Raw genomic sequence first — 24,466 nt, forward strand, 5'->3', positions numbered from 1 at the left:
ATGAGGCCAGTGCCTTATCCATTAGGTCATTGGGGCACAGGTTAATTAGTTAGAACTATACGTATTGACAGAAACAGTGAAAAAAATACTAAGTTGAAGGGACTGAGATTAGCTCATTAAATTAGGCTTTTTCATCCCTGTTTGCACTTCATAGCTAAAAACAACTGGATAGCTTCGATCCATCGACCTCTGGGTTATGGGCCCAGCACGCTTCCGCTGCGCCGCTCTGCTGTCTGACACCCCAGATGGGACTTGAACCCACAATCTCTGGCTTAGGAGGCCAGTGCCTTATCCATTAGGCCACTGGGGCACAGGTTAATTATTTAGAACTATACGAATTGACAGAACCAGTGAAAAAAATACTAAGTTGAAGGGACTGACACCAGCTCATGAAATTAGTATTTTCATCCCTGTTTGCACTTCATAGCTAAAACCAAATTGATAGCAGAGGATGGTTTCGATCCATCGACCTCTGGGTTATGGGCCCAGCACGCTTCCGCTGCGCCACTCTGCTGTCTGACACCCCAGATGGGACTTGAACCCACAATCTCTGGCTTAGGAGGCCAGTGCCTTATCCATTAGGCCACTGGGGCACAGGTTAATTAGTTAGAAATATACGAATTGACAGAACCAGTGAAAAAAATACTAAGTTGAAGGGACTGACACCAGCTCATGAAATTAGTATTTTCATCCCTGTTTGCACTTCATAGCTGAAAACAACTTGATAGCAGAGGATGGTTTCAATCCATCGACCTCTGGGTTATGGGCCCAGCACGCTTCCGCTGCGCCACTCTGCTGTCAGACACCCCAGATGGGACTTGAACCCACAATCTCTGGCTTATGAAGCCAGTGCCTTATCCATTAGGTCATTGGGGCACAGGTTAATTAGTTAGAACTATACGTATTGACAGACCAGTGAAAAAAATACTAAGTTGAAGGGACTGAGATTAGCTTATTAAATTAGGCTTTTTCATCCCTGTTTGCACTTCATAGCTAAAAACAACTGGATAGCAGAGGATGGTTTCAATCCATCGACCTCTGGGCCCAGCACGCTTCCGCTGCGCCACCACTCTGCTGTCGGACACCCCAGATGGGACTTGAACCCACAATCTCTGGCTTAGGAGGCCAGTGCCTTATCCATTAGGCCACTGGGGCACAGGTTAATTAGTTAGAAATATACGAATTGACAGAACCAGTGAAAAAAATACTAAGTTGAAGGGACTGACACCAGCTCATGAAATTAGTATTTTCATCCCTGTTTGCACTTCATAGCTAAAAACAACTGGATAGCAGAGGATGGTTTCGATCCATCGACCTCTGGGTTATGGGCCCAGCACGCTTCCGCTGCGCCACTCTGCTGTCAGACACCCCAGATGGGACTTGAACCCACAATCTCTGGCTTATGAAGCCAGTGCCTTATCCATTAGGTCATTGGGGCACAGGTTAATTAGTTAGAACTATACGTATTGACAGAAACAGTGAAAAAAATACTAAGTTGAAGGGACTGAGATTAGCTCATTAAATTAGGCTTTTTCATCCCTGTTTGCACTTCATAGCTAAAAACAACTGGATAGCAGAGGATGGTTTCGATCCATCGACCTCTGGGTTATGGGCCCAGCACGCTTCCGCTGCGCCACTCTGCTGTCGGACACCCCAGATGGGACTTGAACCCACAATCTCTGGCTTAGGAGGCCAGTGCCTTATCCATTAGGCCACTGGGGCACAGGTTAATTAGTTAGAACTATACGAATTGACAGAACCAGTGAAAAAAATACTAAGTTGAAGGGACTGACACCAGCTCATGAAATTAGTATTTTCATCCCTGTTTGCACTTCATAGCTAAAAACAAATTGATAGCAGAGGATGGTTTCGATCCATCGACCTCTGGGTTATGGGCCCAGCACGCTTCCGCTGCGCCACTCTGCTGTCTGACACCCCAGATGGGACTTGAACCCACAATCTCTGGCTTAGGAGGCCAGTGCCTTATCCATTAGGTCACTGGGGCACAGGTTAATTAGTTAGAACTATACGTATTGACAGAAACAGTGAAAAAATATGAGTTGAAGGGACTGAGATCAGCTCATGAAATTAGTATTTTTCATCCCTGTTTGCACTTCATAGCTAAAACAACTGGATAGCAGAGGATGGTTTCGATCCATCGACCTCTGGGTTATGGGCCCAGCACGCTTCCGCTGCGCCACTCTGCTGTCTGACACCCCAGATGGGACTTGAACCCACAATCTCTGGCTTAGGAGGCCAGTGCCTTATCCATTAGGCCACTGGGGCACAGGTTAATTAGTTAGAAATATACGAATTGACAGAACCAGTGAAAAAAATACTAAGTTGAAGGGACTGACACCAGCTCATGAAATTAGTATTTTCATCCCTGTTTGCACTTCATAGCTAAAACCAAATTGATAGCAGAGGATGGTTTCGATCCATCGACCTCTGGGTTATGGGCCCAGCACGCTTCCGCTGCGCCACTCTGCTGTCGGACACCCCAGATGGGACTTGAACCCACAATCTCTGGCTTAGGAGGCCAGTGCCTTATCCATTAGGCCACTGGGGCACAGGTTAATTAGTTAGAACAATACGAATTGACAGAACCAGTGAAAAAAATACTAAGTTGAAGGGACTGACACCAGCTCATGAAATTAGTATTTTTCATCCCTGTTTGCACTTCATAGCTGAAAACAACTTGATAGCAGAGGATGGTTTCGATCCATCGACCTCTGGGTTATGGGCCCAGCACGCTTCCGCTGCGCCACTCTGCTGTCAGACACCCCAGACGGGACTTGAACCCACAATCTCTGGCTTATGATGCCAGTGCCTTATCCATTAGGTCATTGGGGCACAGGTTAATTAGTTAGAACTATACGTATTGACAGAAACAGTGAAAAAAATACTAAGTTGAAGGGACTGAGATTAGCTCATTAAATTAGGCTTTTTCATCCCTGTTTGCACTTCATAGCTAAAAACAACTGGATAGCAGAGGATGGTTTCGATCCATCGACCTCTGGGTTATGGGCCCAGCACGCTTCCGCTGCGCCACTCTGCTGTCTGACACCCCAGATGGGACTTGAACCCACAATCTCTGGCTTAGGAGGCCAGTGCCTTATCCATTAGGCCACTGGGGCACAGGTTAATTAGTTAGAACTATACGAATTGACAGAACCAGTGAAAAAAATACTAAGTTGAAGGGACTGACACCAGCTCATGAAATTAGGCTATTTTCATCCCTGTTTGCACTTCATAGCTAAAACAAATCAGAGGATGGTTTCGATCCATCGACCTCTGGGTTATGGGCCCAGCACGCTTCCGCTGCGCCACTCTGCTGTCTGACACCCCAGATGGGACTTGAACCCACAATCTCTGGCTTAGAAGGCCAGTGCCTTATCCATTAGGCCACTGGGGCACAGGTTAATTAGTTAGAAATATACGAATTGACAGAACCAGTGAAAAAAATACTAAGTTGAAGGGACTGACACCAGCTCATGAAATTAGTATTTTCATCCCTGTTTGCACTTCATAGCTGAAAACAACTTGATAGCAGAGGATGGTTTCGATCCATCGACCTCTGGGTTATGGGCCCAGCACGCTTCCGCTGCGCCACTCTGCTGTCTGACACCCCAGATGGGACTTGAACCCACAATCTCTGGCTTAGGAGGCCAGTGCCTTATCCATTAGGCCACTGGGGCACAGGTTAATTAGTTAGAAATATACGAATTGACAGAACCAGTGAAAAAAATACTAAGTTGAAGGGACTGACACCAGCTCATGAAATTAGTATTTTCATCCCTGTTTGCACTTCATAGTTAAACCAAATTGATAGCAGAGGATGGTTTCGATCCATCGACCTCTGGGTTATGGGCCCAGCACGCTTCCGCTGCGCCACTCTGCTGTCTGACACCCCAGATGGGACTTGAACCCACAATCTCTGGCTTAGGAGGCCAGTGCCTTATCCATTAGGTCATTGGGGCACAGGTTAATTAGTTAGAACTATACGTATTGACAGAAACAGTGAAAAAAATACTAAGTTGAAGGGACTGAGATTAGCTCATTAAATTAGGCTTTTTCATCCCTGTTTGCACTTCATAGCTGAAAAACAACTGGATAGCAGAGGATGGTTTCGATCCATCGACCTCTGGGTTATGGGCCCAGCACGCTTCCGCTGCGCTCACTCTGCTGTCGGACACCCCAGATGGGACTTGAACCCACAATCTCTGGCTTAGGAGGCCAGTGCCTTATCCATTAGGCCACTGGGGCACAGGTTAATTAGTTAGAACTATACGAATTGACAGAACCAGTGAAAAAAATACTAAGTTGAAGGGACTGACACCAGCTCATGAAATTAGTATTTTCATCCCTGTTTGCACTTCATAGCTAAAACCAAATTGATAGCAGAGGATGATCTTGATCCATCGACCTCTGGGTTATGGGCCCAGCACGCTTCCGCTGCGCCACTCTGCTGTCTGACACCCCAGATGGGACTTGAACCCACAATCTCTGGCATAGAAGGCCAGTGCCTTATCCATTAGGCCACTGGGGCACAGGTTAATTAGTTAGAAATATACTAATTGACAGAACCAGTGAAAAAAATACTAAGTTGAAGAGACTGACACCAGCTCATGAAATTAGTATTTTCATCCCTGTTTGCACTTCATAGCTGAAAACAACTGGATAGCAGAGGATGGTTTCAATCCATCGACCTCTGGGTTATGGGCCCAGCACGCTTCCGCTGCGCCACTCTGCTGTCGGACACCCCAGATGGGACTTGAACCCACAATCTCTGGCTTATGAAGCCAGTGCCTTATCCATTAGGTCATTGGGGCACAGGTTAATTAGTTAGAACTATACGTATTGACAGAAACAGTGAAAAAAATTATGAGTTGAAGGGACTGAGATCAGCTCATGAAATTAGTATTTTTCATCCCTGTTTGCACTTCATAGCTGAAAACAACTGGATAGCAGAGGATGGTTTCGATCCATCGACCTCTGGGTTATGGGCCCAGCACGCTTCCGCTGCGCCACTCTGCTGTCAGACACCCAAGATGGGAATTGAACCCACAATCTCTGGCTTAGGAGGCCAGTGCCTTATCCATTAGGCCACTGGGGCACAGGTTAATTAGTTAGAACTATACGAATTGACAGAACCAGTGAAAAAAATACTAAGTTGAAGGGACTGACACCAGCTCATGAAATTAGTATTTTCATCCCTGTTTGCACTTCATAGCTAAAACCAAATTGATAGCAGAGGATGGTTTCGATCCATCGACCTCTGGGTTATGGGCCCAGCACGCTTCCGCTGCGCCACTCTGCTGTCTGACACCCCAGATGGGACTTGAACCCACAATCTCTGGCTTAGGAGGCCAGTGCCTTATCCATTAGGCCACTGGGGCACAGGTTAATTAGTTAGAAATATACGAATTGACAGAACCAGTGAAAAAAATACTAAGTTGAAGGGACTGACACCAGCTCATGAAATTAGTATTTTCATCCCTGTTTGCACTTCATAGTTAAACCAAATTGATAGCAGAGGATGGTTTCGATCCATCGACCTCTGGGTTATGGGCCCAGCACGCTTCCGCTGCGCCACTCTGCTGTCTGACACCCCAGATGGGACTTGAACCCACAATCTCTGGCTTAGGAGGCCAGTGCCTTATCCATTAGGTCATTGGGGCACAGGTTAATTAGTTAGAACAATACGAATTGACAGAACCAGTGAAAAAAATACTAAGTTGAAGGGACTGACACCAGCTCATGAAATTAGTATTTTTATCCCTGTTTGCACTTCATAGCTGAAAACAACTGGATAGCAGAGGATGGTTTCAATCCATCGACCTCTGGGTTATGGGCCCAACACACTTCCGCTGCGCCACTCTGCTGTCAGACACCCCAGATGGGACTTGAACCCACAATCTCTGGCTTATGAAGCCAGTGCCTTATCCATTAGGCCACTGGGGCACAGGTTAATTAGTTAGAACTATACGTATTGACAGAAACAGTGAAAAAAATATAAGTTGAAGGGACTGAGACCAGCTCATGAAATTAGTATTTTTCATCCCTGTTTGCACTTCATAGCTGAAAAACAACTGGATAGCAGAGGATGGTTTCGATCCATCGACCTCTGGGTTATGGGCCCAGCACGCTTCCGCTGCGCCACTCTGCTGTCTGACACCCCAGATGGGACTTGAACCCACAATCTCTGGCTTAGGAGGCCAGTGCCTTATCCATTAGGCCACTGGGGCACAGGTTAATTAGTTAGAAATATACGAATTGACAGAACCAGTGAAAAAAATACTAAGTTGAAGGGACTGACACCAGCTCATGAAATTAGTATTTTCATCCCTGTTTGCACTTCATAGCTGAAAACAACTGGATAGCAGAGGATGGTTTCGATCCATCGACCTCTGGGTTATGGGCCCAGCACACTTCCGCTGCGCCACTCTGCTGTCAGACACCCCAGATGGGACTTGAACCCACAATCTCTGGCTTATGAAGCCAGTGCCTTATCCATTAGGTCACTGGGGCACAGGTTAATTAGTTAGAACTATACATATTGACAGAACCAGTGAAAAAATCACTAAGTTGAAGGGACTGAGATCAGCTCATTAAATTAGTCTTTTTCATCCCTGTTTGCACTTCATAGCTGAAAACAACTGGATAGCAGAGGATGGTTTCGATCCATCGACCTCTGGGTTATGGGCCCAGCACGCTTCCGCTGCGCCACTCTGCTGTCAGACACCCAAGATGGGAATTGAACCCACAATCTCTGGCTTAGGAGGCCAGTGCCTTATCCATTAGGCCACTGGGGCACAGGTTAATTAGAGAGAACTATACGAATTGACAGAACCAGTGAAAAAAATACTAAGTTGAAGGGACTGACACCAGCTCATGAAATTAGTATTTTCATCCCTGTTTGCACTTCATAGCTAAAACCAAATTGATAGCAGAGGATGGTTTCGATCCATCGACCTCTGGGTTATGGGCCCAGCACGCTTCCGCTGCGCCACTCTGCTGTCTGACACCCCAGATGGGACTTGAACCCACAATCTCTGGCTTAGGAGGCCAGTGCCTTATCCATTAGGCCACTGGGGCACAGGTTAATTAGTTAGAAATATACGAATTGACAGAACCAGTGAAAAAAATACTAAGTTGAAGGGACTGAGACCAGCTCATGAAATTAGTATTTTCATCCCTGTTTGCACTTCATAGCTAAAAACAAATTGATAGCAGAGGATGGTTTCGATCCATCGACCTCTGGGTTATGGGCCCAGCACGCTTCCGCTGCGCCACTCTGCTGTCTGACACCCCAGATGGGACTTGAACCCACAATCTCTGGCTTAGGAGGCCAGTGCCTTATCCATTAGGCCACTGGGGCACAGGTTAATTAGTTAGAACTATACGAATTGACAGAACCAGTGAAAAAAATACTAAGTTGAAGGGACTGACACCAGCTCATGAAATTAGTATTTTCATCCCTGTTTGCACTTCATAGCTAAAACCAAATTGATAGCAGAGGATGGTTTCAATCCATCGACCTCTGTGTTATGGGCCCAGCACGCTTCTGCTGCGCCACTCTGCTGTCTGACACCCCAGATGGGACTTGAACCCACAATCTCTGGCTTAGGAGGCCAGTGCCTTATCCATTAGGCCACTGGGGCACAGGTTAATTAGTTAGAACTATACGTATTGACAGAAACAGTGAAAAAAAACTAAGTTGAAGGGACTGAGATCAGCTCATGAAATTAGGCTTTTTCATCCCTGTTTGCACTTCATAGCTGAAAAACAACTGGATAGCAGGTTTCGATCCATCGACCTCTGGGTTAGGGCCCAGCACGCTTCCGCTGCACCGCTCTGCTGTCTGACACCAAAGATGGGACTTGAACCCACAATCTCTGGCTTAGAAGGCCAGTGCCTTATCCATTAGGCCACTGGGGCACAGGTTAATTAGTTAGAAATATACGACTTGACAGAACCAGTGAAAAAAATACTAAGTTGAAGGGACTGAGACCAGCTCATGAAATTAGTATTTTCATCCCTGTTTGCACTTCATAGCTAAAACAACTTGATAGCAGAGGATGGTTTCGATCCATCGACCTCTGGGTTATGGGCCCAGCACGCTTCCGCTGCGCCACCCTGCTGTCTGACACCCCAGATGGGAATTGAACCCACAATCTCTGGCTTAGGAGGCCAGTGCCTTATCCATTAGGTCATTGGGGCTCAGGTTAATTAGTTAGAACAATACGAATTGACAGAACCAGTGAAAAAAATACTAAGTTGAAGGGACTGACACCAGCTCATGAAATTAGTATTTTTATCCCTGTTTGCACTTCATAGCTAAAACCAAATTGATAGCAGAGGATGGTTTCGATCCATCGACCTCTGGGTTATGGGCCCAGCACGCTTCCGCTGCGCCACTCTGCTGTCTGACACCCCAGATGGGACTTGAACCCACAATCTCTGGCTTATGAAGCCAGTGCCTTATCCATTAGGTCATTGGGGCACAGGTTAATTAGTTAGAACTATACGTATTGACAGAAACAGTGAAAAAAATATAAGTTGAAGGGACTGAGATTAGCTCATGAAATTAGTCTTTTTCATCCCTGTTTGCACTTCATAGCTAAAAACAACTGGATAGCAGAGGATGGTTTCGATCCATCGACCTCTGGGTTATGGGGCCCAGCACGCTTCCGCTGCGCCGCTCTGCTGTCTGACACCCCAGATTGGACTTGAACCCACAATCTCTGGCTTAGGAGGCCAGTGCCTTATCCATTAGGCCACTGGGGCACAGGTTAATTAGTTAGAACTATACGAATTGACAGAACCAGTGAAAAAAATACTAAGTTGAAGGGACTGACACCAGCTCATGAAATTAGTATTTTCATCCCTGTTTGCACTTCATAGCTAAAACCAAATTGATAGCAGAGGATGGTTTCGATCCATCGACCTCTGGGTTATGGGCCCAGCACGCTTCCGCTGCGCCACTCTGCTGTCGGACACCCCAGATGGGACTTGAACCCACAATCTCTGGCTTAGGAGGCCAGTGCCTTATCCATTAGGCCACTGGGGCACAGGTTAATTATTTAGAAATATACGAATTGACAGAACCAGTGAAAAAAATACTAAGTTGAAGGGACTGACACCAGCTCATGAAATTAGTATTTTCATCCCTGTTTGCACTTCATAGCTGAAAACAACTTGATAGCAGAGGATGGTTTCGATCCATCGACCTCTGGGTTATGGGCCCAGCACGCTTCCGCTGCGCCACTCTGCTGTCAGACACCCCAGATGGGACTTGAACCCACAATCTCTGGCTTATGAAGCCAGTGCCTTATCCATTAGGTCATTGGGGCACAGGTTAATTAGTTAGAACTATACGTATTGACAGAAACAGTGAAAAAAATACTAAGTTGAAGGGACTGAGATTAGCTCATTAAATTAGTATTTTTCATCCCTGTTTGCACTTCATAGCTGAAAACAACTGGATAGCAGAGGATGGTTTCGATCCATCGACCTCTGGGTTATGGGCCCAGCACGCTTCCGCTGCGCCACTCTGCTGTCGGACACCCAGATGGGAATTGAACCCACAATCTCTGGCTTAGGAGGCCAGTGCCTTATCCATTAGGCCACTGGGGCACAGGTTAATTAGTTAGAACTATACGAATTGACAGAACCAGTGAAAAAAATACTAAGTTGAAGGGACTGACACCAGCTCATGAAATTAGTATTTTCATCCCTGTTTGCACTTCATAGCTAAAACCAAATTGATAGCAGAGGATGGTTTCGATCCATCGACCTCTGGGTTATGGGCCCAGCACGCTTCCGCTGCGCCACTCTGCTGTCTGACACCCCAGATGGGACTTGAACCCACAATCTTTGGCTTAGGAGGCCAGTGCCTTATCCATTAGGCCACTGGGGAACAGGGTAATTAGTTAGAAATATACGAATTGACAGAACCAGTGAAAAAAATACTAAGTTGAAGGGACTGACACCAGCTCATGAAATTAGTATTTTCATCCCTGTTTGCACTTCATAGCTAAAACCAAATTGATAGCAGAGGATGGTTTCGATCCATCGACCTCTGGGTTATGGGCCCAGCACGCTTCCGCTGCGCCACTCTGCTGTCTGACACCCCAGATGGGACTTGAACCCACAATCTCTGGCTTAGGAGGCCAGTGCCTTATCCATTAGGCCACTGGGGCACAGGTTAATTAGTTAGAACTATACGAATTGACAGAACCAGTGAAAAAAATACTAAGTTGAAGGGACTGAGACCAGCTCATGAAATTAGTATTTTCATCCCTGTTTGCACTTCATAGCTAAAAACAACTGGATAGCAGAGGATGGTTTCGATCCATCGACCTCTGGGTTATGGGCCCAGCACGCTTCCGCTGCGCCACTCTGCTGTCGGACACCCCAGATGGGACTTGAACCCACAATCTCTGGCTTATGAAGCCAGTGCCTTATCCATTAGGTCATTGGGGCACAGGTTAATTAGTTAGAACTATACGTATTGACAGAAACAGTAAAAAAAATTATGAGATGAAGGGACTGAGATCAGCTCATGAAATTAGTATTTTTCATCCCTGTTTGCACTTCATAGCTGAAAACAACTGGATAGCAGAGGATGGTTTCGATCCATCGACCTCTGGGTTATGGGCCCAGCACGCTTCCGCTGCGCCACTCTGCTGTCTGACACCCCAGATGGGACTTGAACCCACAATCTCTGGCTTAGGAGGCCAGTGCCTTATCCATTAGGCCACTGGGGCACAGGTTAATTAGTTAGAAATATACGAATTGACAGAACCAGTGAAAAAAATACTAAGTTGAAGGGACTGACACCAGCTCATGAAATTAGTATTTTCATCCCTGTTTGCACTTCATAGCTGAAAACAACTGGATAGCAGAGGATGGTTTCGATCCATCGACCTCTGGGTTATGGGCCCAGCACGCTTCCGCTGCGCCACTCTGCTGTCAGACACCCCAGATGGGACTTGAACCCACAATCTCTGGCTTATGAAGCCAGTGCCTTATCCATTAGGTCATTGGGGCACAGGTTAATTAGTTAGAACTATACGTATTGACAGAAACAGTGAAAAAAAATACTAAGTTGAAGGGACTGAGATTAGCTCATGAAATTAGGATTTTTCATCCCTGTTTGCACTTCATAGCTAAAAACAACTGGATAGCAGAGGATGGTTTCGATCCATCGACCTCTGGGTTATGGGCCCAGCACGCTTCCGCTGCGCCACTCTGCTGTCAGACACCCCAGATGGGACTTGAACCCACAATCTCTGGCTTAGGAGGCCAGTGCCTTATCCATTAGGCCACTGGGGCACAGGTTAATTAGTTAGAACTATACGAATTGACAGAACCAGTGAAAAAAATACTAAGTTGAAGGGACTGACACCAGCTCATGAAATTAGTATTTTCATCCCTGTTTGCACTTCATAGCTAAAACCAAATTGATAGCAGAGGATGGTTTCGATCCATCGACCTCTGGGTTATGGGCCCAGCACGCTTCCGCTGCGCCACTCTGCTGTCTGACACCCCAGATGGGACTTGAACCCACAATCTCTGGCTTAGGAGGCCAGTGCCTTATCCATTAGGCCACTGGGGCACAGGTTAATTAGTTAGAAATATACGAATTGACAGAACCAGTGAAAAAAATACTAAGTTGAAGGGACTGAGATTAGCTCATTAAATTAGGCTTTTTCATCCCTGTTTGCACTTCATAGCTAAAACCAAATTGATAGCAGAGGATGGTTTCGATCCATCGACCTCTGGGTTATGGGCCCAGCACGCTTCCGCTGCGCCACTCTGCTGTCTGACACCCCAGATGGGACTTGAACCCACAATCTCTGGCTTAGGAGGCCAGTGCCTTATCCATTAGGTCATTGGGGCACAGGTTAATTAGTTAGAACAATACGAATTGACAGAACCAGTGAAAAAAATACTAAGTTGAAGGGACTGACACCAGCTCATGAAATTAGTATTTTTATCCCTGTTTGCACTTCATAGCTAAAACCAAATTGATAGCAGAGGATGGTTTCGATCCATCGACCTCTGGGTTATGGGCCCAGCACGCTTCCGCTGCGCCACTCTGCTGTCTGACACCCCAGATGGGACTTGAACCCACAATCTCTGGCTTTGGAGGCCAGTGCCTTATCCATTAGGTCATTGGGGCACAGGTTAATTAGTTAGAACTATACGTATTGACAGAAACAGTGAAAAAAATTAAGAGTTGAAGGGACTGAGATCAGCTCATGAAATTAGTATTTTTCATCCCTGTTTGCACTTCATAGCTGAAAACAACTGGATAGCTTCGATCCATCGACCTCTGGGTTAGGGGCCCAGCACGCTTCCGCTGCGCCGCTCTGCTGTCGGACACCCACAGATGGGACTTGAACCCACAATCTCTGGCTTAGGAGGCCAGTGCCTTATCCATTAGGCCACTGGGGCACAGGTTAATTAGTTAGAACTATACGAATTGACAGAACCAGTGAAAAAAATACTAAGTTGAAGGGACTGACACCAGCTCATGAAATTAGTATTTTCATCCCTGTTTGCACTTCATAGCTAAAACCAAATTGATAGCAGAGGATGGTTTCGATCCATCGACCTCTGGGTTATGGGCCCAGCACGCTTCCACTGCGCCACTCTGCTGTCTGACACCACAGATGGGACTTGAACCCACAATCTCTGGCTTAGGAGGCCAGTGCCTTATCCATTAGGCCACTGGGGCACAGGTTAATTAGTTAGAACTATACGAATTGACAGAACCAGTGAAAAAAATACTAAGTTGAAGGGACTGACACCAGCTCATGAAATTAGTATTTTTCATCCCTGTTTGCACTTCATAGCTAAAACCAAATTGATAGCAGAGGATGGTTTCAATCCATCGACCTCTGGGTTATGGGCACAGCACGCTTCCGCTGCGCCACTCTGCTGTCTGACACCCCAGATGGGACTTGAACCCACAATCTCTGGCTTTGGAGGCCAGTGCCTTATCCATTAGGTCATTGGGGCACAGGTTAATTAGTTAGAACTATACGTATTGACAGAAACAGTGAAAAAAATATAAGTTGAAGGGACTGAGATCAGCTCATGAAATTAGGCTTTTTCATCCCTGTTTGCACTTCATAGCTGAAAAACAACTGGATAGCAAGTGGTTTCGATCCATCGACCTCTGGGTTAGGGCCCAGCACGGTTCCGCTGCGCCGCTCTGCTGTCGGACACCCCAGATGGGACTTGAACCCACAATCTCTGGCTTAGGAGGCCAGTGCCTTATCCATTAGGCCACTGGGGCACAGGTTAATTTGTTAGAACTATACGAATTGACAGAACCAGTGAAAAAAATACTAAGTTGAAGGGACTGACACCAGCTCATGAAATTAGCTATTTTCATCCCTGTTTGCACTTCATAGCTAAAAACCAAATTGATAGCAGAGGATGGTTTCGATCCATCGACCTCTGGGTTATGGGCCCAGCACGCTTCCGCTGCGCCACTCTGCTGTCGGACACCCCAGATGGGACTTGAACCCACAATCTCTGGCTTAGAAGGCCAGTGCCTTATCCATTAGGCCACTGGGGCACAGGTTAATTAGTTAGAAATATACGAATTGACAGAACCAGTGAAAAAAATACTAACTTGAAGGGACTGAGACCAGCTCATGAAATTAGTATTTTCATCCCTGTTTGCACTTCATAGCTAAAAACAACTGGATAGCAGAGGATGGTTTCAATCCATCGACCTCTGGGTTATGGGCCCAGCACGCTTCCGCTGCGCCACTCTGCTGTCAGACACCCCAGATGGGACTTGAACCCACAATCTCTGGCTTATGAAGCCAGTGCCTTATCCATTAGGTCATTGGGGCACAGGTTAATTAGTTAGAACTATACGTATTGACAGAAACAGTGAAAAAAAATTATGAGTTGAAGGGACTGAGATCAGCTCATGAAATTAGTATTTTTCATCCCTGTTTGCACTTCATAGCTGAAAACAACTGGATAGCTTCGATCCATCGACCTCTGGGTTATGGGCCCAGCACGCTTCCGCTGCGCCACTCTGCTGTCGGACACCCAAGATGGGAATTGAACCCACAATCTCTGGCTTAGGAGGCCAGTGCCTTATCCATTAGGCCACTGGGGCACAGGTTAATTAGTTAGAAATATACGAATTGACAGAACCAGTGAAAAAAATACTAAGTTGAAGGGACTGACACCAGCTCATGAAATTAGTATTTTCATCCCTGTTTGCACTTCATAGCTAAAAACAAATTAATAGCAGAGGATGGTTTCAATCCATCGACCTCTGGGTTATGGGCCCAGCACGCTTCCACTGCACCACTCACTCTGCTGTCGGACACCACAGATGGGACTTGAACCCACAATCTCTGGCTTAGGAGGCCAGTGCCTTATCCATTAGGCCACTGGGGCACAGGTTAATTAGTTAGAAATATACGACTTGACAGAACCAGTGAAAAAAATACTAAGTTGAAGGGACTGACACCAGCTCATGAAATTAGTATTTTCATCCCTGTTTGCACTTCATAGCTGAAAACAACTGGATAGCAGAGGATGGTTTCGATCCATCGACCTCTGGGTTATGGGCCCAGCACGCTTCAGCTGCGCCACTCTTCTGTCAGACACCCCAGATGGGACTTGAACCCACAATCTCTGGCTTAGGAGGCCAGTGCCTTATCCATTAGGTCATTGGGGCACAGGTTAATTAGTTAGAACTATACGTATTGACAGAAACAGTGAAAAAAAATTAAAGTTGAAGGGACTGAGATCAGCTCATGAAATTAGTATTTTTCATCCCTGTTTGCACTTCATAGCTGAAAACAACTGGATAGCTTCGATCCATCGACCTCTGGGTTATGGGCCCAGCACGCTTCCGCTGCGCCACTCTGCTGTCAGACAACCCAAGATGGGACTTGAACCCACAATCTCTGGCTTAGGAGGCCAGTGCCTTATCCATTAGGCCACTGGGGCACAGGTTAATTAGTTAGAACTATACGAATTGACAGAACCAGTGAAAAAAATACTAAGTTGAAGGGACTGACACCAGCTCATGAAATTAGTATTTTCATCCCTGTTTGCACTTCATAGCTAAAACCAAATTGATAGCAGAGGATGGTTTCGATCCATCGACCTCTGGGTTATGGGCCCAGCACGCTTCCGCTGCGCCACTCTGCTGTCTGACACCCCAGATGGGACTTGAACCCACAATCTTTGGCTTAGGAGGCCAGTGCCTTATCCATTAGGCCACTGGGGCACAGGGGCACAGGTTAATTAGTTAGAAATATACGAATTGACAGAACCAGTGAAAAAAATACTAAGTTGAAGGGACTGACACCAGCTCATGAAATTAGTATTTTCATCCCTGTTTGCACTTCATAGCTGAAAACAACTGGATAGCTTCGATCCATCGACCTCTGGGTTATGGGCCCAGCACGCTTCCGCTGCGCCACTCTGCTGTCAGACACCCCAGATGGGACTTGAACCCACAATCTCTGGCTTATGAAGCCAGTGCCTTATCCATTAGGTCATTGGGGCACAGGTTAATTAGTTAGAACTATACGTATTGACAGAAACAGTGAAAAAAATTATGAGTTGAAGGGACTGAGATCAGCTCATGAAATTAGTATTTTTCATCCCTGTTTGCGCTTCATAGCTGAAAACAACTGGATAGCTTCGATCCATCGACCTCTGGGTTATGGGCCCAGCACACTTCCGCTGCGCCGCGCTGCTGTCTGACACCCCAGATTGGACTTGAACCCACAATCTCTAGTTTAGAAGGCCAGTGCCTTATCCATTAGGTCATTGGGGCACAGGTTATTTAGTTAGAACTATACGTATTGACAGAAACAGTGAAAAAAATTATGAGTTGAAGGGACTGAGATCAGCTCATTAATTAGTATTTTTCATCCCTGTTTGCACTTCATAGCTGAAAACAACTGGATAGCAGAGGATGGTTTCGATCCATCGACCTCTGGGTTATGGGCCCAGCACGCTTCCGCTGCGCCGCTCTGCTGTCTGACACCCCAGATTGGACTTGAACCCACAATCTCTAGTTTAGAAGGCCAGTGCCTTATCCATTAGGCCACTGGGGCACAGGTTAATTAGTTAGAACTATACGAATTGACAGAACCAGTGAAAAAAATACTAAGTTGAAGGGACTGACACCAGCTCATGAAATTAGTATTTTCATCCCTGTTTGCACTTCATAGCTAAAACCAAATTGATAGCAGAGGATGGTTTCGATCCATCGACCTCTGGGTTATGGGCCCAGCACGCTTCCGCTGCGCCACTCTGCTGTCTGACACCCCAGATGGGACTTGAACCCACAATCTCTGGCTTAGGAGGCCAGTGCCTTATCCATTAGGTCATTGGGGCACAGGTTAATTAGTTAGAACTATACGTATTGACAGAAACATTGAAAAAAATTAAGAGTTGAAGGGACTGAGATCAGCTCATGAAATTAGTATTTTTCATCCCTGTTTGCACTTCATAGCTGAAAACAACTGGATAGCTTCGATCCATCGACCTCTGGGTTATGGGCCCAGCACGCTTCCGCTGCGCCGCTCTGCTGTCTGACACCCCAGATTGGACTTGAACCCACAATCTCTAGTTTAGAAGGCCAGTGCCTTATCCATTAGGCCACTGGGGCACAGGTTAATTAGTTAGAACTATACGAATTGACAGAACCAGTGAAAAAAATACTAAGTTGAAGGGACTGACACCAGCTCATGAAATTAGTATTTTCATCCCTGTTTGCACTTCATAGCTGAAAACAACTGGATAGCAGAGGATGGTTTCGATCCATCGACCTCTGGGTTATGGGCCCAGCACACTTCCGCTGCGCCACTCTGCTGTCAGACACCCCAGATGGGACTTGAACCCACAATCTCTGGCTTATGAAGCCAGTGCCTTATCCATTAGGTCATTGGGGCACAGGTTAATTAGTTAGAACTATACGTATTGACAGAAACAGTGAAAAAAATTATGAGTTGAAGGGACTGAGATCAGCTCATGAAATTAGTATTTTTCATCCCTGTTTGCACTTCATAGCTGAAAACAACTGGATAGTGTTACACCCCTGAAAAAGGGGAGAAATAATCACGAACGTGACGCAGTTATGTTTCCTCACTGACAAATTTAGTGTAATGATTTTACAAAAATACCACATTTTACAGAACAACAGATCTACAGGAACCAGAGATTTGTAGGGTACAAAGCTTATTCAAGTCACAACAGCATAAACTGTAATTCACTAAAACATATACAAATGTTTCAATATAACTGTCAAACACAAAGTAGCTTTAGCTCAGTAACCCATAACTACATTTATCAACCATGTCAACAAAGTATTCGAAACACATTATACAAATAACCCCAAATATATTATTAACAACGCACATGTTCATTCACAATTAGCATAAAATGGCAGCTACTCTCAGTACGAAGCTATCGCTGCAACCAAGCAGATTACAGTCACACACGCACCTAATAACTCTCTTCAACTTAACTCTAACTTCCTCAAGATGTTACTAACACATACCTTAAACTCTCTTCACAGGTTAGCAAGTTATTACATTCAAATTAACTCGTTTCATATCAATAACGTACCTGAAAAAGGGAAGAAATAATCACGAACGTGACGCAGTTATGTTTCCTCACTGACAAATTTAGTGTAATGAGAAAAAGACCGCGATTTCCCCAGGAAGTTGGGTGGAGACCAGAGCAATCGATCTCAGGCTCATAGATTAAGAGCATTTAGTAGATCACAGATGAACACTTTTACCCTTAAATTAGGCACCACAAAATAAAGTAGTCAATATAACATTTACACATTCCTCTTACAATATTAACCCTTTGACTCTTGACGGATTTTAAACACATTTATGCATTTTATCAATCTCTATGAACTAGTACTGGATGCATTCTCTTTTTAACCTTAGATATTTTAAGATCCTTACATACCATGAACTTACTAATACTTTTTAGTGTATAACAGGCTATGAATATGTCCTTTAACCTGTCACACTCTCCCCGACAAAATAAATGTTGTCCCAACATTACCAACATTATCTTCTTAAACAGTCTATAAGCACTGGACGTAGAAAATCCTCTTCTGTAAGCTAGTCCTTGAGCAGAGGTCAAAGTTCACAGTTCAAATAGAACCAAGAAATTATATTCACAGTCCATATCTGTTGACCAGCTGTATAAACAGTCCATAAGCAGTCTTTTCTCATACTATTGTCAACAGTCCATCAGTTTTAATGATCTATATGCATAGTCTGCTAATTGTCTTGTGAAAGTCTGTGAAATCAGTCAGTAGTCCATGGTCAAACATGTCAACTCTGTCTGTGGCCTCAAGTTTGCTGAAGTCCATACATGTAGGGTGGCTGAAGGTAATATCGCTGTAGTGATGGCAGCCATGGAACCAGTCCTGGTGCAGGGTAGACAGGGAACAACTGTGGCTGTGGCTGGATACTGTAGCAGGAAGGGATACCAAGCTGATCATAGGTGATACGTCTTGGAGGGTGTCTCTCTCTTTGTGGCAGCTGGTAAGCTGGTTCCTCCGGTTCAGCAGCAGCAGTTAATGAAGGAAAGGCACTTAGTGGACGATCATCCAGCACATTTTCAGCAGGCAAGTTCATCTCCTCAGCAGGCAGTTCTTTAACTGTTGTTTTCTCCTCCAGCTGATTTTCAACAAGCGGCTGTGCTGGTAGCATATCAGGAACTGGCACCGCAACTGTTTGTTTCACTGGTGGGGGCCTGTTTTCCGACTCTCTCGCTGGTTCAGCATACCTCTCAGGCACTGTAGGAAATGTGGGGACCTGTAGCGGCTCATGATGAAGGTCATATTCATCCCCGCTGTCTTCATCAGAATCTAGAGGCTGTGATCCAGGCTGATGTCTCTTTTTCTTACTTTTTGTCATCTTTAGTCATTTCTGGTTGTCTCTCAAAAGGTAAGTAGTCACAGGACATGAGCAGGTTTCTGTGCAGGACCCTGGAGCGTCCCCTACCCTTTTCTGGTCTCAACTCATAAATCGGCAGGTCTGAACCCATTTGTCTCACTACTGTGTGAATTTGATCTTCCCAATAGTTACGGAGTTTGCCTGGTCCTCCTCTTGGTGTCAGGTTTTTAATCAGAACTCGCTCGCCAGGCTGTAGCACTGAACTCCTAACTTTAGTGTCATAGTACTTCTTACTTCTTTCAGCAGCTTTCTGAGCATTTTCTTTTGCAATGGCGTATGCTTCTTCCATTCCTCGTTTCCAGTTCTCCACGTAGTCTCGCTGGTTACTGGAACCTGCCTCTGTGCACAATCCAAAGAACATATCAACTGGAAGCCTGGGTGATCTCCCAAACAGAAGATAAAATGGTGAATAGCCAGTCACTTCGCAACGGGTGCAGTTATAGGCATAAACCAGTTTGTTTAGAGACTCCTTCCAGTTTGACTTTTGTGTCTCAGTTAGTGTCTTTAGCATTTGCAACAATGTTCTGTTCATTCGTTCCACTTGACCGTTCCCCATCGGGTGATAGGGTGTTGTTCTGGACCCCGCCATGCCACTGAGTTTCTTTAACTGATGGAACAACTGATTTTCGAATTCTCCCCCTTGGTCATGGTGGATGCGGAGGGGAACCCAAACTTCAGGGCAAAGTCATTGAAGATGAGATTTGCAGCAGTTTTTCCTGACTTTGATGTGGTGGCGTAGGCTTGAGTGTAACGTGTAAAATGATCAACAATCACGAGGATGTACTCATATCCCCCTTTGCATCTGTCGAGATGGAGGAAATCTATACATACCAGTTCAAATGGCTGTGTTGTCACAATGTTTGTCAGAGGAGCTCTTGTTTCATGGCCTGGCTTTTTCTGCTTGACACAGCTACAAGTTTTAGTCACATAGTGCTCAATGTCAGATTGCATATAAGGCCAGAAGAAGCGGTCACGTACTAGTGATACAGTGCGGTCAGTACCTTGGTGTCCCATGTTATTGTGCAACTCTTCCATCACTTTACCTTTGTACTGCTCTGGTAGAACTAACTGCTTGCGGGCTGTAGTGATTCTGTAAAGAATACCATCACTGTCGATTGTCAATTTGTCCCATTCTCTGAATAGGCATTTTGTCTTTGGACTGAATTCCTTTTGCTCTTTAACTGGCGGTTTGGAACCAGACAGCTTGAAATCGAGCACAGGACGGATGACCGGATCAGACTCTTGTGCCTCTCTTATCCCCTCTTTTGGGATCGAGCTGATTGTTGCTGTAGTTGTCTCACCTTCAGCTGATACTGACATAGATGCAGCTGAAATTGACCAAGGCACAAAAGGCTCTTTCTGTACCTCTACTGCTTGTATAGTGGCGGCAATGGTGTCTGGTGGAAGCTCCTCAGAACATTCTCTCATCAGTGACTCTACATCCAGTGGCATCCTTGACAAAGCATCTGCATCACCGTTCTCTCTGCCTGGCCTGTACTTTATTGTAAAGTGGAAATCAGCCAATTCTGCAACCCACCTGGAAGTGGTTGCGTTCAGTTTTGCAGTAGACAGAATGTAGCTCAGCGGGTTGTTATCACTGTATACAGTGAAGGTCGGAGCATAGTACAAATAATCATGGAACTTATCAGTGATTGCCCATTTTAGAGCTAGAAATTCTAGCTTGCCAGAGTGGTAGTGATAGTTCTTCTCAGCTGCTGTTAAGGTTCGAGAGCCATAAGCAATGACCCTAAGCTTCCCATCTTGCTCTTGATAAAGAACTGCTCCCAAGCCTTGGTGTGACGCATCAGTGTGTACAACAAATGGCTGAGTGAAGTCAGGGAAACCTAAGACTGGTGGGTGAAGCAGACACTCAATCAGCTGTTCAAGTGCCTGTTGATGCTGGTCAGTCCACAGGATTGGCTTGTTTGAGGGCACCACATGACTTACTTTCTTTGTTTTTGCTTTCCGTGGGTGGTCAGGTAATTTCTCTGAATCTGCTTTCAGGAGGTCATACAGACAGCTGGCCCTCCTAGAAAAGTCTTTGATGTACTGTCTGTAGTAAGTGAGTAAACCAAGCATTTTTCTGAGCTGGCCCACAGTCTGTGGTCTGATCTCTTTCAATGCTCTTACTGCTTCAAAATCGGCTGGGTCAACTTTGCTGCCGTCTGCAGACACTATTCTGCCCAAATAACGGACCTGGGGTTTAAAGAGATCACACTTACTTGGCTTGAGTTTGATGCCATACTCTCTGAGACGCTGCAAAACCTTTTGCACATCATTCACATGGCTGTCGAAAGTTTTACTGAAAACTAGCGTGTCGTCCAGATAAGGAATGCAGATGTTGTCCCGGAGCCCTTCCAAACATTCCTCCATACAACGCTGAAAAGCTGCAGGAGCGTTCATGAGGCCGAATGGCATACGTATCCACTCATAGAGTCCCCATGGGGTCACAAATGCTGTCAGTGATCTGCTTTCTTCAGAGATGAACCCTTGGTGATATGCTTTTCCCTGATCTAAAAGGGAGAACCAGGAATTACCACCTAAACTGTCCATGATGTCCTGGACCCGAGGGATGGGCTGGCGGTCGGGATGTGTCTTTCTGTTCAGGTCTCTGTAATCTATACACAACCGGAGGGTCCCGTCCCTTCTTCCTAACGCACACGACAGGTGAAGAATATGAAGAGTTTGACTTCCTAACCCAACCCTGGGCTATGAGGTCATGAAGGTAACCCTTCATCTCCTGATACAGTGGCCTGGGCACTGACATGTATGTGCGCTTGACTGGTTCAGAGTCCTTTAGAGAAATAGTCATTTTCAATCGTTCAATGCAGCCAATGTCATTGTCTGATCTGGAGAAGGAGTGACACTCTTCTCTAAGCATTTTCCTAACAACCTCTCTGTTCTTCGGTTAGGTGACTTAAACCTACTGGTGGATCCCACTGTTCAGTAGCAGTACATGGAGTTTGAACACTAGTGTGATTCACTGTGGCTGGGGTGACAGCTTTTTCAAAGACTTGGGCAGGTAACACAGTCATAATGGTTTGTACTGTACCGATTATGGTGCGTCCTAGCAGGGCAATGTCGTGGTCAGTGGGGTTAGAGACATCAAGCATGACAACTGGAAAACACCTTTCTTAACTCTGACTAGTGTGTCAAAGAACTCAAGTTCATCTGGCCACTGCGGGTTCAGGTCTGGCTGGAAAAGCATTGTCATGTCATCTTTGAAAGGCTGGGAAGCTACCCGGCACTCAATCTGAATGCTACTGTGTTTTGGTACAGCAACCTTCTCTTTCTTGGTCTTCACTGCGTATTCATCTGTCTGTTCTGCGCTAACAGCCTGTATAAAAGCCCTCACCTTATTTCTTTTGAGGCTTGGGAAAGCTTTTTTCACTGTACTGTACCGTTTAGTCTTTTCGGTCCTTGTCAGGATGTGCTCAATAACATTGAAACCTATGATGGGATGAGATAGGTGACAGCCTTTCATTACCAGCACTGGGATGATCAGTTCCTTCGTTTGGTCAGTTTCAGAGGCAAGCCGAAAAGTTGTTTCAATCCATCCCAGGTACGGCATTTCAGTCCCATTTGCTGCCGTCAATCTTAGATCATCAGGTGAGTCCAGAATTTCTGAAACATCCCTCAGCCTTGTGTTTGGGAGAGATTCCGCTTTCCATCGTTCATCAATGACCGATACCTGAGAGCCTGTGTCCCATAGAGCTTGGAGGTGGTGGCGATTCAGGTGACACTCAACAAGGCACTGTCTACCGACTAGCGAGGTGACCTTATGGGGGGTGGCAACCTTGAGCTAGGGATGGTAAAGAGTGGGCATTTTCTTCTGTACAGGAAAGCTTTTCACAGGTAGAGTCCATTTTCAGGTGAGTGCATTTTTCCTTATGTTTAGTCCAATGTTGGTTTTGACATCCTTTGGAACAGTACAGTGTCTCTTTACATGATGAACATTGTTTCAGGTTCTCAAATGAATCTTCTCTGGCACAATTTGCACATTTCTGGGACTTTTTGGTAGCTACGGTTAACACTTGTCCCTCAGCGGTAACCCTTCCCCGTTTAAAGGGGCCTCTTTGGATGGTCTGACTCCCCGGATTTTACATCCAGCTTGAAAATGTTCTCCACTCCCACATCGGAAGCAGTGTGTGCAGCGTGCATCTGTTCTGGCCTGCTGGCAGACAAAACACCTCCTTGGAGCTTGAGCAGAGCGGTTGGTATACAGGTTAGGTGCATATTGATACTGCGCAGGGTCAGGTGCTTGGGGCTGACTGTAGTTGCTGTAATACTGCTGCTGGGAAACAGGTGGCTGGGGTTCCCTATCTGGCCTCCTAACTGGAAGTGGGGCATGGGCATAAGGCGATGACTGAAACATAGGCTGCTGTAATGTCTCCTTAATCTGAGCAATCTCTGCACTGAGACCTTTTAGGGAAGCTACACCTGTCTTAAGTTCAGCTAACTCTGTTAACAGTTCTGCGGGTATCTTAGCTTTGGCTTCCTTCACAGGACACTTTGCAGATGGCGTATCTTCTAACTGGACTACACTTACAGTTGTAGCAGGCTGTGGGGCATTAAAACGCTTTTTGTTTCGTCTTTCTAACTCATTAGCACAAGCAATGTTAAGCTTCTCTAGCAAAACCTCATCTGATGTTTCGCTATCAAGCAGGAGAGGCTGCATGTCTATCCTGATACTGTCACTCTGGAGACCTGTAAGGACTGTGTGTAAACACATGCGCTGGACTAGGGCAGGGTCATACTTAAGCCCTGATTCTGACTCCTGGGACGCAAATAGTACTTTCTGCCTCAAATCTAAGACGCGCATCAGGAAGCTTTGAGGGGTCTCCTTGCTATGCTGTGCTTCTGAAGCTAGCTGTTTGTAAAGCTCTGTTGCACTCTTCTCTTGGAAGTGGGAACGCAGGATGCATCTAAGTGTGGGAAGAGTTAGCTGGGGTTTACCTTCCAAGTAGCTGCGTAGCTGTGAGCCTGGAGAAATAGCCCTGATTACTGCGTCTACTATTTCTACCTCAGGATAGCCTCTGTTAAGTCCATTCTCAATCTGATGGGCAAGGCTGGAAAAAGTCAGTTTATCTTTCTGGCCCGGTTCACCTATCTGACCAGAAATTTTTAACTCTTTGCGCCAGTATGAGCCGGGCTGTGCACTGGGTGAGAGCTGCATGCTCCTCTGAAGATGGGCAGGGGGTTGGGGCTGGCGCAGAGAATCACTGGCTTGGTCTGCAGTACTCTGCTCAGTTCCCACCCCTTGTTGTGGGGTTACAGTTCTCAGTCCCTCTATTCTGTGATGTGTTCTGGCTGTTTCAATATCATGGTCAGTTTGCCCTGTCTTGCTATCTATGCCACTGATCATCTCTGTCATTTTGTCTTTAAGTAACAATAATTCCGACATGCCGCCATCTTCTAACTCTGCAACTTCCTCTCTTTCAAGGAACATCATAATGTGAGTCATCAGTGATATG

At 45.8% G+C, this 24,466-nt stretch overlaps 35 non-coding genes across 35 annotated transcripts; all 35 read right to left on the reverse strand.

The window, feature by feature from the left end:
- Positions 1 to 237: 237 nt before the first annotated feature.
- Positions 238 to 310, reverse strand: trnar-ccu. Its single transcript has one exon. It is a non-coding gene; the product is annotated as a tRNA-Arg (tRNA).
- Positions 311 to 520: 210 nt separating this feature from the next.
- trnar-ccu lies at positions 521 to 593 on the reverse strand. The gene has a single exon. It is a non-coding gene; the product is annotated as a tRNA-Arg (tRNA).
- A 489-nt stretch (positions 594 to 1,082) lies between these two features.
- Positions 1,083 to 1,155, reverse strand: trnar-ccu. The gene has a single exon. It is a non-coding gene; the product is annotated as a tRNA-Arg (tRNA).
- A 494-nt stretch (positions 1,156 to 1,649) lies between these two features.
- Positions 1,650 to 1,722, reverse strand: trnar-ccu. Its single transcript has one exon. It is a non-coding gene; the product is annotated as a tRNA-Arg (tRNA).
- A 210-nt stretch (positions 1,723 to 1,932) lies between these two features.
- trnar-ccu lies at positions 1,933 to 2,005 on the reverse strand. The gene has a single exon. It is a non-coding gene; the product is annotated as a tRNA-Arg (tRNA).
- Positions 2,006 to 2,213: 208 nt separating this feature from the next.
- trnar-ccu lies at positions 2,214 to 2,286 on the reverse strand. Its single transcript has one exon. It is a non-coding gene; the product is annotated as a tRNA-Arg (tRNA).
- Positions 2,287 to 2,496: 210 nt separating this feature from the next.
- Positions 2,497 to 2,569, reverse strand: trnar-ccu. The gene has a single exon. It is a non-coding gene; the product is annotated as a tRNA-Arg (tRNA).
- Positions 2,570 to 3,064: 495 nt separating this feature from the next.
- trnar-ccu lies at positions 3,065 to 3,137 on the reverse strand. The gene has a single exon. It is a non-coding gene; the product is annotated as a tRNA-Arg (tRNA).
- A 205-nt stretch (positions 3,138 to 3,342) lies between these two features.
- trnar-ucu lies at positions 3,343 to 3,415 on the reverse strand. Its single transcript has one exon. It is a non-coding gene; the product is annotated as a tRNA-Arg (tRNA).
- A 210-nt stretch (positions 3,416 to 3,625) lies between these two features.
- On the reverse strand, positions 3,626 to 3,698 carry trnar-ccu. The gene has a single exon. It is a non-coding gene; the product is annotated as a tRNA-Arg (tRNA).
- A 495-nt stretch (positions 3,699 to 4,193) lies between these two features.
- trnar-ccu lies at positions 4,194 to 4,266 on the reverse strand. The gene has a single exon. It is a non-coding gene; the product is annotated as a tRNA-Arg (tRNA).
- A 210-nt stretch (positions 4,267 to 4,476) lies between these two features.
- On the reverse strand, positions 4,477 to 4,549 carry trnar-ucu. The gene has a single exon. It is a non-coding gene; the product is annotated as a tRNA-Arg (tRNA).
- Positions 4,550 to 5,043: 494 nt separating this feature from the next.
- On the reverse strand, positions 5,044 to 5,116 carry trnar-ccu. Its single transcript has one exon. It is a non-coding gene; the product is annotated as a tRNA-Arg (tRNA).
- A 210-nt stretch (positions 5,117 to 5,326) lies between these two features.
- trnar-ccu lies at positions 5,327 to 5,399 on the reverse strand. The gene has a single exon. It is a non-coding gene; the product is annotated as a tRNA-Arg (tRNA).
- A 776-nt stretch (positions 5,400 to 6,175) lies between these two features.
- On the reverse strand, positions 6,176 to 6,248 carry trnar-ccu. Its single transcript has one exon. It is a non-coding gene; the product is annotated as a tRNA-Arg (tRNA).
- Positions 6,249 to 6,742: 494 nt separating this feature from the next.
- trnar-ccu lies at positions 6,743 to 6,815 on the reverse strand. Its single transcript has one exon. It is a non-coding gene; the product is annotated as a tRNA-Arg (tRNA).
- Positions 6,816 to 7,025: 210 nt separating this feature from the next.
- trnar-ccu lies at positions 7,026 to 7,098 on the reverse strand. Its single transcript has one exon. It is a non-coding gene; the product is annotated as a tRNA-Arg (tRNA).
- Positions 7,099 to 7,308: 210 nt separating this feature from the next.
- Positions 7,309 to 7,381, reverse strand: trnar-ccu. The gene has a single exon. It is a non-coding gene; the product is annotated as a tRNA-Arg (tRNA).
- A 210-nt stretch (positions 7,382 to 7,591) lies between these two features.
- trnar-ccu lies at positions 7,592 to 7,664 on the reverse strand. Its single transcript has one exon. It is a non-coding gene; the product is annotated as a tRNA-Arg (tRNA).
- A 1,053-nt stretch (positions 7,665 to 8,717) lies between these two features.
- Positions 8,718 to 8,790, reverse strand: trnar-ccu. The gene has a single exon. It is a non-coding gene; the product is annotated as a tRNA-Arg (tRNA).
- A 210-nt stretch (positions 8,791 to 9,000) lies between these two features.
- trnar-ccu lies at positions 9,001 to 9,073 on the reverse strand. The gene has a single exon. It is a non-coding gene; the product is annotated as a tRNA-Arg (tRNA).
- A 484-nt stretch (positions 9,074 to 9,557) lies between these two features.
- On the reverse strand, positions 9,558 to 9,639 carry trnar-ccu. The gene has a single exon. It is a non-coding gene; the product is annotated as a tRNA-Arg (tRNA).
- Positions 9,640 to 9,849: 210 nt separating this feature from the next.
- Positions 9,850 to 9,922, reverse strand: trnar-ccu. Its single transcript has one exon. It is a non-coding gene; the product is annotated as a tRNA-Arg (tRNA).
- Positions 9,923 to 10,132: 210 nt separating this feature from the next.
- On the reverse strand, positions 10,133 to 10,205 carry trnar-ccu. The gene has a single exon. It is a non-coding gene; the product is annotated as a tRNA-Arg (tRNA).
- Positions 10,206 to 10,699: 494 nt separating this feature from the next.
- Positions 10,700 to 10,772, reverse strand: trnar-ccu. Its single transcript has one exon. It is a non-coding gene; the product is annotated as a tRNA-Arg (tRNA).
- Positions 10,773 to 11,267: 495 nt separating this feature from the next.
- On the reverse strand, positions 11,268 to 11,340 carry trnar-ccu. The gene has a single exon. It is a non-coding gene; the product is annotated as a tRNA-Arg (tRNA).
- Positions 11,341 to 11,550: 210 nt separating this feature from the next.
- Positions 11,551 to 11,623, reverse strand: trnar-ccu. Its single transcript has one exon. It is a non-coding gene; the product is annotated as a tRNA-Arg (tRNA).
- Positions 11,624 to 12,392: 769 nt separating this feature from the next.
- Positions 12,393 to 12,465, reverse strand: trnar-ccu. Its single transcript has one exon. It is a non-coding gene; the product is annotated as a tRNA-Arg (tRNA).
- Positions 12,466 to 12,675: 210 nt separating this feature from the next.
- On the reverse strand, positions 12,676 to 12,748 carry trnar-ccu. Its single transcript has one exon. It is a non-coding gene; the product is annotated as a tRNA-Arg (tRNA).
- A 491-nt stretch (positions 12,749 to 13,239) lies between these two features.
- trnar-ccu lies at positions 13,240 to 13,312 on the reverse strand. The gene has a single exon. It is a non-coding gene; the product is annotated as a tRNA-Arg (tRNA).
- A 212-nt stretch (positions 13,313 to 13,524) lies between these two features.
- On the reverse strand, positions 13,525 to 13,597 carry trnar-ucu. The gene has a single exon. It is a non-coding gene; the product is annotated as a tRNA-Arg (tRNA).
- A 485-nt stretch (positions 13,598 to 14,082) lies between these two features.
- On the reverse strand, positions 14,083 to 14,155 carry trnar-ccu. The gene has a single exon. It is a non-coding gene; the product is annotated as a tRNA-Arg (tRNA).
- Positions 14,156 to 14,369: 214 nt separating this feature from the next.
- Positions 14,370 to 14,442, reverse strand: trnar-ccu. The gene has a single exon. It is a non-coding gene; the product is annotated as a tRNA-Arg (tRNA).
- Positions 14,443 to 14,927: 485 nt separating this feature from the next.
- On the reverse strand, positions 14,928 to 15,000 carry trnar-ccu. The gene has a single exon. It is a non-coding gene; the product is annotated as a tRNA-Arg (tRNA).
- A 210-nt stretch (positions 15,001 to 15,210) lies between these two features.
- trnar-ccu lies at positions 15,211 to 15,283 on the reverse strand. The gene has a single exon. It is a non-coding gene; the product is annotated as a tRNA-Arg (tRNA).
- Positions 15,284 to 24,466: the final 9,183 nt, after the last annotated feature.

This window comes from Coregonus clupeaformis, unplaced genomic scaffold (assembly GCF_020615455.1).
Source record: "Coregonus clupeaformis isolate EN_2021a unplaced genomic scaffold, ASM2061545v1 scaf0154, whole genome shotgun sequence".
Taxonomy (NCBI): domain Eukaryota; kingdom Metazoa; phylum Chordata; class Actinopteri; order Salmoniformes; family Salmonidae; genus Coregonus; species Coregonus clupeaformis.